This window comes from Pararge aegeria, chromosome 9 (assembly GCF_905163445.1).
Source record: "Pararge aegeria chromosome 9, ilParAegt1.1, whole genome shotgun sequence".
Taxonomy (NCBI): Eukaryota; Metazoa; Arthropoda; class Insecta; order Lepidoptera; family Nymphalidae; genus Pararge; species Pararge aegeria.
In genome coordinates, this window is record NC_053188.1 from 14,003,505 (window position 1) to 14,020,334 (window position 16,830).

Below are 16,830 nucleotides of genomic sequence, written 5' to 3' on the forward strand. Positions count from 1 at the left end.
ACACTCATAAATAAATAAATATTCTACTTCAATACACACATCGCTGACGATTTGAAGGCCGACTGGCGCAGTGGGCAGCGACCCTACTTTCTGAGTCCAAGGTCGTGGGTTCGATTCCCACAACTGGAATATGGTTATGTGATGAACATGAATGTTTTTCAGTGTCTGGGTGTTTATCTGTATTTATGTATGTTATTCATAAAAATATTCATCAGTCATCTTAGTACCCATAACACAAGCTACGCTTACTTTGGGGCTAGATAGCGTTGTGAGTATTGTCGTAGTATATTTATTTTTATCGCCATCTAGCCCCAAAGTAGCGTTATAGTTACTAAGACGACTGATGAATATTGTTTACGAATAATATATGTACATTTTTTTTTCGTGTTTTTATAGTTCCTTTTTTGTTTTTTTTTAAATAAAGGTTGAATAAAGCCATTTAAGGCACGAACATTAGGGTAGCCGTACTAAGTGCATCGTTACGCAAAACTCGTATATCAAAATATAATAAATAATCTTATAGATGACACGTTTAATTTCGTACCACCATCCACAAAAAACACCATATATTAAGAGTGAACCGAAGTGGCATTGCATACACTACTGATGATACCACCAAACAAACTGATATTCGTTGGCATCATCTGGTCATATACAACGTGTAAATGAAAACCAAAATATTACTTCGCAGGCTTTAAAGATACATTATTTACTGTTTCTGAGACTTATCTGTGAAACCGAAACGATCGTTTTTGAGTAAACCTCTGCCATTGTTTTTACTGAAGGAAATCAGTTTAACGTTTGAAACACTTAGCAAACTTAGCATAATATATTTTGTGATAACGTAGTATATTATTCTCATCAGAAAACTAACGAAAATGATTATCGATTTGTGGGTGAGAACTTATTTATCACTGACAATTTTTTATACTGACAGTACATCTAAAATTCAAAAAAAAAATTCAAAAAAAAAAAATTACTTATCTTTGATCGAAGCGAGAACTGATTTCGATGGTATTAATTTAAGTGACTGTCGATGTAACGTCGTAAAAAGAGCACTTGTACAATAGTTAAAGTCCGCTTCGAGCGAAAAGTAAAGTGACAAAATCATTTTTTCGAGTTTAAGAAGAAGAAGAAGAAAAAGTCTTTATTGCACATACAAATATAAAACAAGGTTAACAAAAAATAAAATAAAAACGATAATATTCATATGCACAAAGGCGGTCTTATCGCTTGAAGCGATCTCCTCCAGACAACCTTTGGTTGAAGAAACATATTAGAGACAACGGGATAGAGTTTACTAGAACAACGACGAAAATCGGTCTGTCGATCTTGTATTATACAAGAAAAATTTTGAAGTGTGCTAAGGAACTGTTAGACATAGTTCCCTCCGTACCTTCCTACTATCGAACCGCCAACCATGGTTAGTGTATAAACATTTACCATATAATGAACACTAGCTGACCCGTGCAACTTCGTCTGCACCAAATTGATTATTACCGGAAAACATGAATAAAACTACATTTTCAAAAAATGAATCCTAGCTAGATCGATTTATCGCCCCCGAAACCCCCGTTATACTCAATTTCATGAAAATAGTTGGAGCCGATTCCGAGATTCCAATTATATATATATATATATATATATATATATATATATATATATATATATACAAGAATTGCTCGTTTAAAGATATAAGATTTATACTAAATTTCATGAAAATCGTTGGAGCCGATTCCGAGATTCCAATTATATACCTATATACAAGAATTGCTCGTTTAGAGATATAAGATATGTATAGTGTGTCAACTACACTGAGAAACTAATCCTGGATTCTGATTTGCGACGTACACTAAATGAATTCCGCCGCACCTAATTTACGTTGCGAAACAGGTCACTATTAGGTTTGTAGCCGCCACCAATGTGTTTAGATAGTTTTCATTAAATAGCCGGCATATTTACTTAAGACAGACTTGAGGTGAGTTAACGTCAACGTCATGTGATGACTGATGGCATCTGAGTAGCGCTTTGCTTCCTAATTTCTGGTTATTGTACCGCAAAGATTTGGTATGCCATGTCGTTTCCAACTTTCGGTTACGAAAACCATAAAAAGGGGAATTGGAACATCTTATGACTTTTTGCTTCTATGCGGACGGCTAATTCCATGGAAGGGAATAGACTTATTTATGCTTAGTTATTATCTTGACGGTTTAGTTTTCACCAACAAAATTAATGTTTGTTTGTGAAGATGACGATATGACGTCGCCTATCAATAATCTGATGAAGGAATTTGGTACGTTGGAGTTTACTTTTAAGTGTTATGGTAAAGTTTTTAAATCATAGTGGTGTAAATGTACAAATGGGTTGTTAACCTATCCAATGCCTTGATTAGGTACTATCTATGAAATTGAAATCTGTAGTTACTTAAGGTGGCTGTAACTTTTATGTTAAACATTTTGATGTCAAGTTTAGAGAATCAGGGCCAAAATAGGTATGAAAATGACAAATAAATAAAATATTTTCTTCTTAATGATTTTGTTTGATTTTTTTTAATTGCCTTTATAAATCTAGCTGAATAGGGTGTCCAATAACATGCCACGGATAAACATTATTTATAACGCCTATAATCAATTCAGAGAAATTATTATAATTTTAAATAATGTATATTTCAGTTTTATGATAATTAGCTTACCAAAAAATCGACAACTCTAATTTTAACGCTTTTAAATAACAAATACAAAAGCTGCATACACTTGCAAATGCTATTTACACATACACTTGTAAAAATTTACAACCCTAACTTTTATATCGACTTATAAATTTATATTTTCAAGTGTATATGTCACAACGATTGTTTTATGTATGATAACATAATACATGAATCAAGAAATTGAAATTTACGTTACTTGTAATTACAATCTTCTTTAAAATATGATTTGAAGTAGTTACAATTAGGGTTGTAATTTTTTTTGGTTAGTTTTATATCATTGAAACTGAAAATATAACAAGGAAATGCATTAATTAATCGTAATCTAAGATGGTAACTAATCTTTTAGGGGTATGGCAGTCACATTACCCATTTACCAATAGCTTCTACGTGGCATCGTACTGCTAACCCGCTTGGTGGCACGTTATGACGGTAGAATTGGTAACTGGCCATGACCAAAGCCTCCCACGAGACCAGATCAGAGAAAATTTCGAAATTATTAACTAAAAAATTAAAGATTTAAGAATTTTCGTTTTAACCCGGGACCTCCCACTTATACTACAGCACTCACCACTGCGCCAGGGAGGTCGAACAAAACATTACAATCTTCTTGAAGTGATATTAGGGCATTCATGCCCTATTGCTGGGTAATTCATTAATAACCAATAACCAATGTCTTCCCCTCTAATAGGAGAGGTTCTTAGTGCATAAACCCACCACGCGCCTCCAATGCACGTTGGTGGATTGTAACGTTTATCGTTACAAGTTAGTGATAATAAGGAGACCACAGTGCCAGCGACTGACCCTGACATTGTTTCTTATTAACAGAAGTTCTTGAGAAAAACTAGTTTTAATGAAACATGAATTAATTAAAATAGCCTGTACACAGTAGGTAGTTATTAAAGTCACGACAAGCCAATATAAAAAATACATCAAGTGTAAATTAGATTATGTGTCAAGCGTAAGTAGATATAGGCATGTTTGAGCTTATACCTACCTACTCTATTCCTTCTAACTTGGCCTTTTATGTAAACCATGTTAATGATTATCTTTATAAAGTACCTATGTTTTAAAACATCGTGACGATACTTGCATACCTGAGAGTTCTCCATTATGTTCTCAATGGTGTGTCATGTAAAACAAAAATTAAATTAAATTTAAACCTGTTTATTATAAATAAAAAATACATTGTTTTTTAAATCTCGATTACATTTCGCTAATCTTTATTATGGAATATTTTTGCGCTCGAGTGGGTTGCACAAATATATATTAATTATTATGAAATGTAAGGAAAACAAAAAAAAAAGTCTATACTTGGCCAGCGTGGTGGACTACGGCCTAATCCTCTCATCTCATTCTCAGAGGAGACCCGTGCCCTGCAATGGAATTGATGAACTACGTTTTAAAAAACTATCTACCATCCCGACTATCCCTAATCTTATCTTAATATATATAAATCTCCTGTCACGATGTTTGTCCGCGATGGACTCCTAAACTACTTAACCGATTTTGAATTAAATGGGCACACCGTGAGCAGTCTGGTCCAACTTAAGAGATAGGATAGCTTAGATCTTTAATTATAGTCGCAATTTTATTTTATTGCAAATTATTTGTCTATAATTAATTGACAGTCACATGTTATATATATATTGATACTACTAAAATCATTTAAGGCTTAGCGATACTGAATACTTTAAAAACAAAATCAAACGCAGACGAAGTCTCGGGCAACAGCTAGTAATATTATAAATGTCAATGTAAGTTTGTTCGTTACGCTTTCACGCAAAAACTACTTAACCGTTCCTCATGAAACTTTGTACACATATTCTTGGAAGTGTTAGAAGTAATATAGGATACTTTTTATCCCGACATTAAGCTCGGTTCCTTTGGGAGAGAGGATGAAAGTGTTTGACGATTTTACACCATAACTCCGACAAATTATAACCGATTTAAATAATTATTTTTGTACTATAGAGTTTATACTATGTGTTTAATTTTGCCCAAACTTTGTGTAGATCTAAATGTGGTTAGAGGACAGAACTCCTCAGCGGACAGAAGCAAACCCCTCGTTTAAGTCTTAGCGATACTGAATACTTGATTTTTTTTTAGAACTACAACTTTTTCTGCGTTTGAGTTTGTTTTTTGAATGCCACATCAAAAATCAAAATCAGACGCAGATGAAGTCGCGGGCAACAGCTAGTATTTTATAAAGTACTAGTGCTATTCTAATCACAAGTATGCCAATTCTGTTATAGTATTCTTTTTTAGTGACAGCGACTTCAAAGTAATAATTGACTGTATAATAACTGATGGTAAGTGAACAAAACCATCGACTATAAAATAGACGACCTCCGCAACGGTGAGCGCTGAGAAATTAAGTAGCAGACTTGCTTAGCTAGACTACACTAGCAGAGGCAATTTGGGGAATTTAAAATATCTGAATTTTCTGCAAATACTTGCCGCATTTAGTGTTCCGGTGCAATGTCGCGTAAAAACCGATTTGTGGTATAACTACCATACTGCCCAACAGGTTAGTCCGCTACCATCTCGGACTACATCATCACTAAACACCAGGATTGCAGTCAAGGGCTAACTTGTAGTAGAATAAAATTTGTGCGATTGTGCAATGTCCATTCAAACTCAATGGAGGATATCAAGTCACCTATGTTTATGTCTTACAATAAGTCTACTTATGATTGTAAGACATAAATAAAAAAAAAACCTTGGTGGCCATCCAAGGAACACGTCCTACAAAGTGCCACACAGGGACCGTCAACTTGAGGCGTTGGTGGGCCTGTAATTACACTGCACCGGCAACCACGTCCTTCAGACAGGAACAAAGCAATCGGTGGCGTGCACAGTTTTTTTGACCAAGGTAGACAATAAAGCAGGAAGTGCTTCAACAGTATGGGAAAACATCGTCAGGAAACCAGTAGGTATGCCTTAGTTCACCATAATGTTCTCAAAGGCGTGTGAATTTCACCAATCTTCACTGGGCCATCATGGTGAACTACTGCTTTAACTGTTCGCATTGTGGAAGATCCGTAAACCCCATATCCTTAAGTTGTGTACAACTAAATTCAATTGAGTTTAATTTATAGATGTATGTTCCACTGAATTGTGGCACCATTTATCAATTCAAGATCGCTAACGTCACACCTAAATTACTATAACTATCAACGAATGCAGTGCTAGTGAGCCAGCAATGTATGCCATTGTTTACACAATCGTTCGCCGAGGTCACGGAGGCTGCGCAGGAGTCGCCCCAATGCTGCCAACCGCGCGAGATCACGAGATGCCTCACATCTTCCTTATCATCAGCTGATACATTAATAACTAGCTCACGATTTTTACTCTAGTCACTTAATTGACGATTTCGAAAGGTGTATTTTTGAAACTATTTTATTTTAATTTATTTAGTTACTAGGTAATTTAACTAAGTTGAACTTGTCACAATAGTTAAACTAAATTAATGTTTTCGTTTTCTCTCGTCACTCATCAGTGTTCTATTTAGGGTGCGCACAAACTCAAGACGATCCAGTCTAAGGGTGAAGTCATTTTTGGTTAAGATTCAACTATCAAATTTGACTGGGATTTCAACCATATATTATAAAGTACCAAGCGACTTTCACCGCGTAGTTTTTCCTCCTCCTTCTTAGGGTATATAACCTTCCTCAAGAATTAGGCTAGAAATGTGATACGTATTTTTAGAACCTAACAGGTTCCTACTTTCAGAGATTAGTGCGTCCAAACAGAGAAACTATCTCTAAAGCCTTATAATATCGGTAAATCAAATTGGAAGGTCTAAAGTAGTGTCATTCTTTTGATAAAGTTCCCCGCGAGAAACTATCGCACTTTTTTAATCGACTTTGAAAAAACGAGGTGATTCTCAAATCGCTTGTATTTTCTTGTTTGTGATCTCAAAACTTTGTCATTTATGAACCGATTTGGAACACTACATTTTTGGAACGGTATACTTTCCAAGTCGTTGCATTTTCATCAGGTCATTAGGGACGGATCCTGGAGAACCCCATGTGGCCGCCGGAGCTAGACAATGGTAATACACGGGGAAAAAAATTGGTATTACACGGGAAGCGATCTATGAAGTTTTTGTTTAGTAATAAATTTATGCTCGTAACAAGTAAGCAGCTGATGATGAAGTGACAGAAGAATTCTTCAACGATTAACCTTCCCCGGCTACAGGAAAAACAATATTTACTAAAAGTATGAGCACTATACTACTACTACTACTACTACTACTTCTATAGTGAAAAAGGCAACGTTAAACAAATAATAAATATATTTAGTAATAAAATTATTAACATTTTAATTGGCACCTACTTAAAAAATTTGTAGTAAATATTTTTGTTATTTTACTTGTTCAGTTTAGAGATTTATGTAGGCACCGTGGAATCGGTACCGGTGTAACTATTTCAAAGTCAAGTTTCAAATAGAAAAGATACCAACTAACAGATGGGACCGACTAAATTATCCGGCGTTCGTTTGGTCTTTAGACCGTGAGGGGACCTTTTGTAGTCAATGAACATAATGTTTGATCGCGAAGTGAGCTCGGTCACATGCGGCGGCACCAACATCACAGACCTATTCAACTCAGTTTCCTCCCGCGCGTGCGCCGCGCTCAACGTGTTGTGTGAACCCCAAGCTGGAAACACGAACTGGTGAGTTTTTCACTACAATTTTCCTATTTAATAACATAGAAATAAAGTCCTCTTTCATTTGATACGTGAGATAATTACCACCTATTTTAATTGCATTGATGTTTCCACTAAGTTATGCCTGCGCTCGTATTTTGTCGCGCTAATGCATTCTACAAAAAATAATTTAAACATTAAACTGATCAAGTTTTACTTATTGGTCTTTATTTGTATAGGTTTTAAGTTAAAAATGTTGTTATCTTGTAAGTTAAGAGAGCGCGCTTGGTATTTTTCATGTAGCTAGTTATCTAAGTAATTTATTTTGCACATAATTGAGGGCCCGTTGTTTAAACCTTGCACTGTAGGAATCTTCTTCGTAACATTATAAATGGGAGCTTTGTAGAAATATAACGACAAATTTTTGGATGGAACAGTCGCAATATTCTGAAGTGTGCTTTGCCCAGTCCATTGATTTATATATTAATAGACTGAGGATAATAGTTTTATATCTACCTATATAAAGGTATCAGATTTAATTTATAAGTGTCCCCGGTTCGATCTCCGGTACAGAAATTTCGGAAATGTATTATTTCCGAATTTATTATGTTCTCTGTTCTGGTCTACTAGGCTTTAGCCGTGGCTAGTTACCAGCCTACCGACAAAGACGTGCTGCCAAGCAATTTAGTTTTAAATAAATTAGAAAAATGGGTTTTATATACCTACCTAGCTAATAACTGCCATACCCGTAACATACGGCTACAGGTATTTTAGACTGCATCTTAATCTGGTAATATTGCATTCAAGGGTGAACTTGAATAGTGAAATAAAAAAATATTGCTTTCTGAAATAAAAATAAAATTAAGTAGGTACCCATATAGGTTTCAGTATCAAAATTAAGTGATTAGGCTGTGTGTTTGTTACTTTGTTCTATGCAGGCGCATTAATATTATGCATTTTAATACGCTTTACCGTATAGGTACCTACCTACTATAGATTTTATTGACAGTAGTTTTAATGCTAGGCTAATAAATACTTAGGCCAAGAAGTCAAAAATCTACGACCTAATATTTAAATGAACATGGAATTAAAGTCGGTCCTTGTATCGTGATAATATCTCCTGTAGGGTTAGCGTGCGCAATACGAGATTATGTCCACCAGTTATCTCATCACTCTCCGTAGAAAAAACAAAGAGGTAGAGATAATTATTTCGTGGCACGCATGCTAGCCCTACAGGATTTAAGCATGTGTCACGCTTCCTCAACATCATCCTTCCCCAAACTATTTTGTCGCGTGAGACACCTTGCCATGTTTTATAGTTTTAAGTAGACCTCGATTTCTTCAACCTCTAATGGGTTTTACATCTGGCAATACTTAAAAAAAACAATAGTTGTAGCGTTTTAAAATGCCTAACATTTCTTTTAAAATTAAATTTACGACATGCTTAGGGATCCTGCTAGAATTATGAAGCGGTGATAGCAGCGCTGTGGATAGGACGTCGACTTCACTTTCGGGAGGGGAGGAAGTTTGAATCCCAGCACCTAGATAGATATCATCGGTCTAACTACTAAATGAGGATCTACCAACGCTACGAGTATCAATGATGTGATATGGTCATTTTTTACGGGCTGCATAAGGCTCAGAGTCACTCAGCGGGCGATAGAGAGAGCAATGCTAACAGTATTTCTACGAGATCAAATCAGAAATGAAGAGATCGTCGTAACAAATCTAGTCACTGGATGCTGGGGTCGGTTGCAACTAATCGCTAAGTGGAATTTGTGTACCTACTTGGCTAACAATCTCCATATCTCGCAAAAGATGTAATTCATCTTCACATCATTCCCTAATCTGACATTGCCTCGGAAAGTCTCACTGAAGATAGATAAGATATCGACGAGGTAACAGCACGTTTGTCAGCAATCGTTTATTTGAGACGTTCTTATCAAATCTTACGTAAAGTCGAAGGTCTTAAGACTTATTAAGAAAAATGAGGATTCTTCTTCTGCTTGCTGCTCAGGTTCGACTGGCCCCTGGTGTAATGTCGACAGAAAATGAGCTGTAGGTTAGTACGTACGTCGTAATTAAAGTTCATCGCAGATGGTACATAGAGTAAGTATATATAGTAGAGGTCCGAAAAAGCCATCTAGACAGTGCAATTATTTATTTATTTATTTTATTTATTAATACACTTTATTTGTAAACCACAAATAGTAAAAAAAAACAATGGACACAACAAAAATAAACTTAAAAAGTAGGATACAAAGGGCGGCCTTATCGCTTAGTAGCGATCTCTTCCAGGCAACCTTAGGATTAGGAAAACCAAGGGAAACCGATTGGTGGGGTGTATTATTATTATTATGCGGTAAGTGCGGGGCGAGGAAGGACCCTCTGCACACTGCTGTTATGACAATGACGGTGACGACATTTACCGCGAGATCAAGAGCTACACATAGCTACCAACTTTCTTTTAATAATATACTTAAATAGGTGTGCCAGTGCTAAAAAACTAAAAAAACTTAGACCTTTACTCCCATAACTTAATATAAACGTAGGTCGGTACTACTGCTTTACCCTGTCTTCTCACATATAGAAGAGATTAAGAGCTTCCACGCGGCCTTATATCCCTCAGCTCCGATCAGGCAAAGCATCCCCGCTTCTGATTAATGTCTTTGGCATTGGGCACATGATACTGATACTTTATGGGCAGTACGGATCTAAATGCTCTCAGAATCATTAGTTATCTACCTATTAAAATTATCATAATAAGCAATAGCTAGTAAACTAATAAAGATAACTAATTCAAGTGCCCTCTAGTCTTATCGCAATACCTATCTACCTACTGTATCCAACAAACCACATCATGTGACTAAATATGAGATTAAAGCGCGCGCCGACAAAACTATCAAAGACTAGATAATGGTATTTATCAGTAAGAAAGCTAACACTCTGTGTATGCTTTTAAGTAAACGTAGGTGACTCTTCTTTCCCATGACCCAGTCACCAGGCGATGAGTTGGAACACCGTGGGGTTTTAGTCGGTAAGTGTCCGGCATAACCACTGCACCTCCCCGTGGTGTACTGGAATCCATGAGGATTTCCCCACGAGAAAAAAAAAGGTGATTCGTCTTACACCCGTTATTAATCAATCTAATACTTTTGTAATACTTAAGATGACAGATTGAGTTTAGTAGTGCTATCCTTATCTACATGGAATACTAGGAAAAGGATAAAACTACTACATTGAATCTGCCATCTGAAGACCTTGGATTGATTATTATTTTCCGGTGTTAGCCGATCACGAGGTCCTGCCACTATTCCGATCGCCAAAATCATTTCTATTATAATTGGGCTCGATTTGCCCAAAAATCAAGGACGATTGCAAAAAAGCGAGTGAATTGAAATTCTTCTCTTCGCTTTTATCTAAAGTGAATCGACCCTCATTTCGGCACTATCGGCTATATTTTTATAATCACCGTATTTACTCATTACCGGCCCTGTCCGGCATTCATGCACTGGTCTTCTCTCGGATTGAGAAGGACTTAGGTAAGGAGTGCGGAGAGACTTCAAATGCCTTTGTGAACATAATAGAGGACTCTGAGGCGCGGCGGTTTCCCCACGATGTTTTCCTTAATTTATTGCATAAATTAGGAATTATGTTACATTCTACATACGCTTGTACGTAACCCAACGCATACCTTTTAACAATAATGTTTGAAACAAAACAAATAATTGTAAACAATATGGAATTATAATATGTACGACTTTATTATTTAGAGTTTGGGTTTGCTAAGTTTCACTTTAGAGTTACGTGCATTCTTAATTTATTGCTTAAATTGAGATTGCCCGTAACTCTTAACATTAAAAGGTGTGTGCCGCATATTAAAATCGGTCCCAGGAAATTAATACCAATAATACCTAGCTTCTATTCTCCGCTCCTTTGCAATGTAGTCGTACTATTTTAAAACATATACAAGATTAACGATGATCAACTGTCGCTGTCAAATTGTGCATTTTGTATAAATACTACCAATTGGCAACTTATTAAAAAGTTTACTGAATACTGAATAGGGCAGCTGGTTTCACCTTTTGGGTCGGGAAAGGCGTCATTTTAGTCTGGAGTTGCTGGCGCTGTCGTGTTGTACAACCACTTGCTTCCTAGAGCATGTAGCGCCATCGGTCCATGTTATAACTAGAGTCCGCACATTGGAATAGCGATCTTTCACTTTGCTCAGCCAAAGTCAGTGGTAAATTGAGAGATTTATTTCAGAGATTTATGTGTAACTTTGTCTCGGTTTCTTCAGTATGAAGAAAGGCTAAACCATAAGGCTTTACATCTCAGAATACCCATTACCCATCTACATCAGTGGAACGCTGAAAGGTTGGCATTGATTGTATTTTAATATAATAATAAAGTCGTACCAATTATAATTCCATATTGTTTACAATTCTTTGTTTTGTTTCAAATAATGTTAGGTATAAGGTCTGCGTTGGGTTACGTAATATAGACGTATGTAGAATGTAACATAATCTACTGCGCATTAACTATTAGGTATATGGTCCCCGATCCGACTTAACCTAATCTCTAAAGCTAGAAAAGGCAGTGTTTTTACGCCTCTATTGTGTGCACGCTACTAGGGGCATCGTATCAAGCTTAGTGTCACCCAGTATTTTGATCTCACGCCTAAATAGGTACAAGACTCTGAGGTAACGGTAATAAAGCGTCAGCTGTTTTCAATAAATTGAATAAAGAGTTATTACTGCACAGTATTACAATTTAACGCATGCAATGCAGAATAGAGTTTATTGTTCTCTATGTAAACACTGTCGACATTATTATAGGATACATTAGGAATATTATATGGTTATTAAAAGTGTACACTCATAGCTATATCTTCAGGGTGTCGGTTTTTTGTGACGATGTGCGCATGCATCGTAAAATAATTTTTCCCTAACGCGCCAAAAGAAGTATAACTTCAAAAATATTTAATTATTTAGACAACTACATTTAAGGCTCATATTTAGATAACAATTAGGTTTTTAGACTCGCATACCTATATGTTATGAAAACATGACAAGGCAATAAATCTATTCAGCGTAAGATTCAATTGCGATAATGCTAAAACCATTAATATGCCGTCATCGTATAGTTAGGTACCTACCTACCTACTTGCTTGCAGTTTGGTTTCCGCGCCTAAATTTAGTACCTAAGAACACTAACCAATTGTTTACTAGCGTTTGGTTTATGGTTTAAATGCGGGCATCGGAACGCAATGGGATTTCAGCTTGCAGCAATATTGTTTCACTTAATTTAAATAAAACCTCCCATGATATCAAGAATCATGAATAAGGGGGTCTATAGGTGTAAAATAACATGGCCAGAATAGAAACTTTCTGATTGGGTTACACTATTAGCTGATACGCAAGTACAGTGAGAGTACTGAAAAATTTTTCCCCTCTCCAACGTTGACCATCGGTAGTATATGCAAAGATACCCTTCATCTACTCTACTTTTCACGTAGTAATTAATCAATCGTATAGTAACGTATAGTAATTTTTTGAATGTGTTTCACAATGCAACACATTGTTTAAACTTATGCATTGGCCATCACGAACGGAAGGTTTAGCTTGGTTACGTTCCCTAACCATAAATTAGGCAAATAACAATAATCGCAATAATCACAATGTGTTCATCACATGCTTTCCAATAGACCTGCATTAAGTGTCATATTACGTCGTAGATGGACAGCAACAATGCCTTTCGATTGGCTGATAGGTATTGTTCCAGTGTTGGCTAAAAGTAACAGAATTTGCAGAAGTAATTTTTTTATGGGAATTATTACCGCCATGATTATTTCTATCGCCCGGCAGCATTGTTGTGTTCCGGTCTGACGGGGTGGAAGCCGGTATAAGTAGGAACACGCACCGATACCTCAAATTGATGGACTCAGTGGCACTTTATAGGAAGTGTTGCTTGCATGCCCTGCGAAGTGTTGCTTCGTTTATTGGCGATGGTTTGCCAGAAGGCCATTCATTAAATAAATTATAGAAACCATGCTCAATTAGAGCTATAGTAGCATTTATTCAGAGAATATTAATAACTGCGATCATCGCATAGCAGAGTTCAAGGAATCAAGACTGTTGAATAAGATGTACCCAATTTAATCCTGATAAGCTATAAACACTGGCTCTTTTATACCATAAAGAGAACATCGACGACGAGGTTATTTTACTAAACTTTATAGGCAGGCACCTTTTCACCTTAGAATTTGTTGTAATACCAGGTTTAAAGTATGACTTTGAATTCAAATGAGAGACGCTTTCCATTTCCAACTCCCCTTTAGAACTAGAATTTGGAGCATATATCTAAATATATGTAAATGAAATAATCATGTAAATAATTTATCGAACAGGCTTAGTTCTGCTGCCTATGCAGTAAAGAAGATACGCCACCTGACAGACATAGAAACTGCTAGGCTAGTCTATTTTAGTTACTTTCACAGCATTATGTCATATGGAATTTTACTATGGGGTAATGCTGCTGATATTGGCACTTTTTTCGTGCTGCAGAAGAAGGTTGTTCGTGCGATCTATAAAATGGGTCCGAGAGAGTCATTGAAAGATAAATTTAAAGATGTTAAAATAATGACACTCTATAGCCAATACATATTTGAAAATTTAATGTATGTTCACAAAAATATATCAAAATTTAAAAGAAAATGTGACTGCAATAATTTGAACGTTAACTTTTAACGTAAGCAATTCATTTAAAGGAAATTGTATACAATTTTACAATAAATTACCGGTTGATATCTTGGGGATGTCACTAAAGAAGTTCAAAATTTGTATTAAGCGAAAGCTTTTAGAAAAGTCCTATTATAGTATAAAGGATTACGTAAACGATAAAAAAGCTTGGGTGTAAACAATTGCTCTAACCAGGTTGCTTCTTAAATTTTTTCTAATGACAATGTGAGATGGTGATAACAAAAAGAACACCCGGCTAAGTTTGTTGTGGGCTTCTTCTTAGACCAGGGCGCGATTGGAACCCTCGTAGCTTTAGTTTTAAGTTTACGATTGTAGTTTTCGCCATTACTACTCACTGCTATGTACACATTTTGTATACAATAACGCATCAAAAGTGCCATCTATGTGCCTATTTGAATAAAGAAATATTTGACTTTGACTTTTGACTATATCTTAGTGGACCAACTATCCTAACCAATACCCTAAACCTTCTGAACTTTTGAAAAGACATGGGACTCAAACTATAGTTTATTTCATTCGTTCCAGCCGTTTCAGAGATAAGCCGGGACGAACCCTCTGTTATATACCTAGGTAGATTTTTTTTGTGTGTTTTTTCTCGAGTGAATAAAGCCATCCATCTCATATTTCACTTCTATTTTGAAATTCTTTTAAACCTTACTCGACAATAAAGCTTAAACTAATAAACGACTCAGACAAAGGTCAGTTTGTCGGAAGCGGGAAGTCATGCCGGAAACATACTTTACGGATCACTGGCCTTTAAACACTATATTATGTCCATGGCTTTCAACATGTCGCACACATACATAGTCAAGAGCTTGGGCTCAAAATAATTTTTCGTTTCTTATCGAAGAAAATCCGTCTCCAATAGGCTTGTTTACTTATGATTGTACCCATAAAAAACGAATAACAGGTATTTTATTAGTGCTGTAGCTTTTATTGTATGAGTTACTTATCAGTAGGTAAGTCCACACATACTTTCATTCACGTTTCACTGTGATTATACTAAGATACTAAAAGTGTAAAGCGTAGTTAAGTATCCTTAGATTAGGACGGCATTAGATCAGACAACGCATTCATTTATGAACGCTTCATAAGTGCCTGTGATAGGCCTACATGAAGAAAGAAATTTTGAATTTGAATTTTGAATTCAACTTGAAGAATGAAATGAAAGTTTGTAAAAACTTTTAGGTATTCCAAATTAACACACACAAGTAGGTAGGTATCTACCTACATATTCTTATTATATTATACCTATTCTTATTCTTAATTTTTAACCTAAAACGTGCGATTATGTAAAAAGAAAAAATAAATCTTCTTCAGTTATAAAAGTAATAAAAAAAATAGGTATAGGTATATATTATTTAAATAATATTTAACGCATAAAATAAAACAAATAGTTAACATATTATATAAATAAACCAAACAAAGACAAATGAAAACATTTCAATAAATAAATAGTACCTAAGTTTGGTATCTACCGGGATATCTAAAATATTTGATCTCTAAATATTTGTTGTCGTTTTGAATGAGTGCAGAGTGAGTTTAAAGCTTAATATACAGGTATAAATTTGTCCTGTGCTGGACACTTTTAAAGGTCACTTTTACGACTCATACTTGGTAAAATATATACTTGTCTAAACAAAGTGTTGGTGTGCCCAAACGTTTATGGAATTTCAATGAGTTTCTTTACAAAAGATTATTTTGTTTTGTCTCTAGATAATAGTTTAAGAGAAGAACGTGACAAATTTATCTCGTAAATTTGCCATATGAATATGATATTTATATTTTCCGAAATGATCTTATATTGTTCACGATTGAGATTGAATAATTTAGAGCTAAATCTCAACCAGTAAAATAGGAACTTTCACAGATAGTAGAAGGAATTTGTTTCCTATGGTCATTACATGGGATGTGTGTAAATAATAATAAATAAATATCCCACGACAATACACACATTGCCATCTAGCCTCAAAGTAAGCGTAGCTTGTGTTATAGGTACTAAGACGCCTGATGAATATTTTTATGAATTATATACTTAAATACTTAGAATATACATATAAACACCCAGAAACTGAAAAACATTCATGCTCATCACACAAACATTTTCTAGTAGTGGGAATCGAAACCACGGCCTTAGGCTCAGAAAGCATGGACGCTGCAAACTGCGCCAATCTGCCGACCAAAGTGTGTTCAGTTGTTGGTGGAGTTTCAAAAGGTCTACGTATTTACTCGTACTATATCTTCATATATTTCCTAGTTCTATCCAAGTTTACGTGGGGTCGGCTCTCCTAATTTTCCGACTCCTGGACAGTATGTCCTGGGTTGTCGCGTCGGGCAGTTCCTTTTTCAATAGCAGTTTCGTCACTCTAGTCCATCACGTAGGTCGTCCTTCACCTCTCTGATGTTCGGGTCGTTGCAATGCTCTCTTTACAAAATGTTCCTCGTCTCTTCGCATCATGTTCTGTTTTTCTTTTCTGTTGTGGTCAGTAGCCTTAGTAGTTATAAGATTTGCTCGCTCACAATCGATGAAATCGCTCTTTCGGAAATACTTGAACATCGGAGTTAAATGGATCTTATTTGGATTGTGTTTACCTCACGTTAGTGTGCGGTCACGTCATAAAATAAAGCTACTGTCAAAATTTAAAGTTTATAACTGTAGCGGATTAGGCTGTTATTTATTGTTATCTCAGTCAGTCAGGACCAACTTTAA

At 35.6% G+C, this 16,830-nt stretch overlaps 1 protein-coding gene across 2 annotated transcripts in view; it reads left to right on the forward strand.

Annotated features, from left to right (window-relative positions):
• The first annotated feature begins 7,298 nt into the window (after positions 1 to 7,298).
• Positions 7,299 to 16,830, forward strand: part of LOC120626578 (V-type proton ATPase 116 kDa subunit a1) — a 40,568-nt gene continuing 31,036 nt past the window's right edge. For both annotated transcript variants that reach the window (XM_039894129.1, XM_039894131.1), the window contains exon 1: positions 7,299 to 7,386. The gene's annotated coding sequence lies outside the window, so the exon portion shown is untranslated. The remainder of the gene's footprint in view (positions 7,387 to 16,830) is intronic.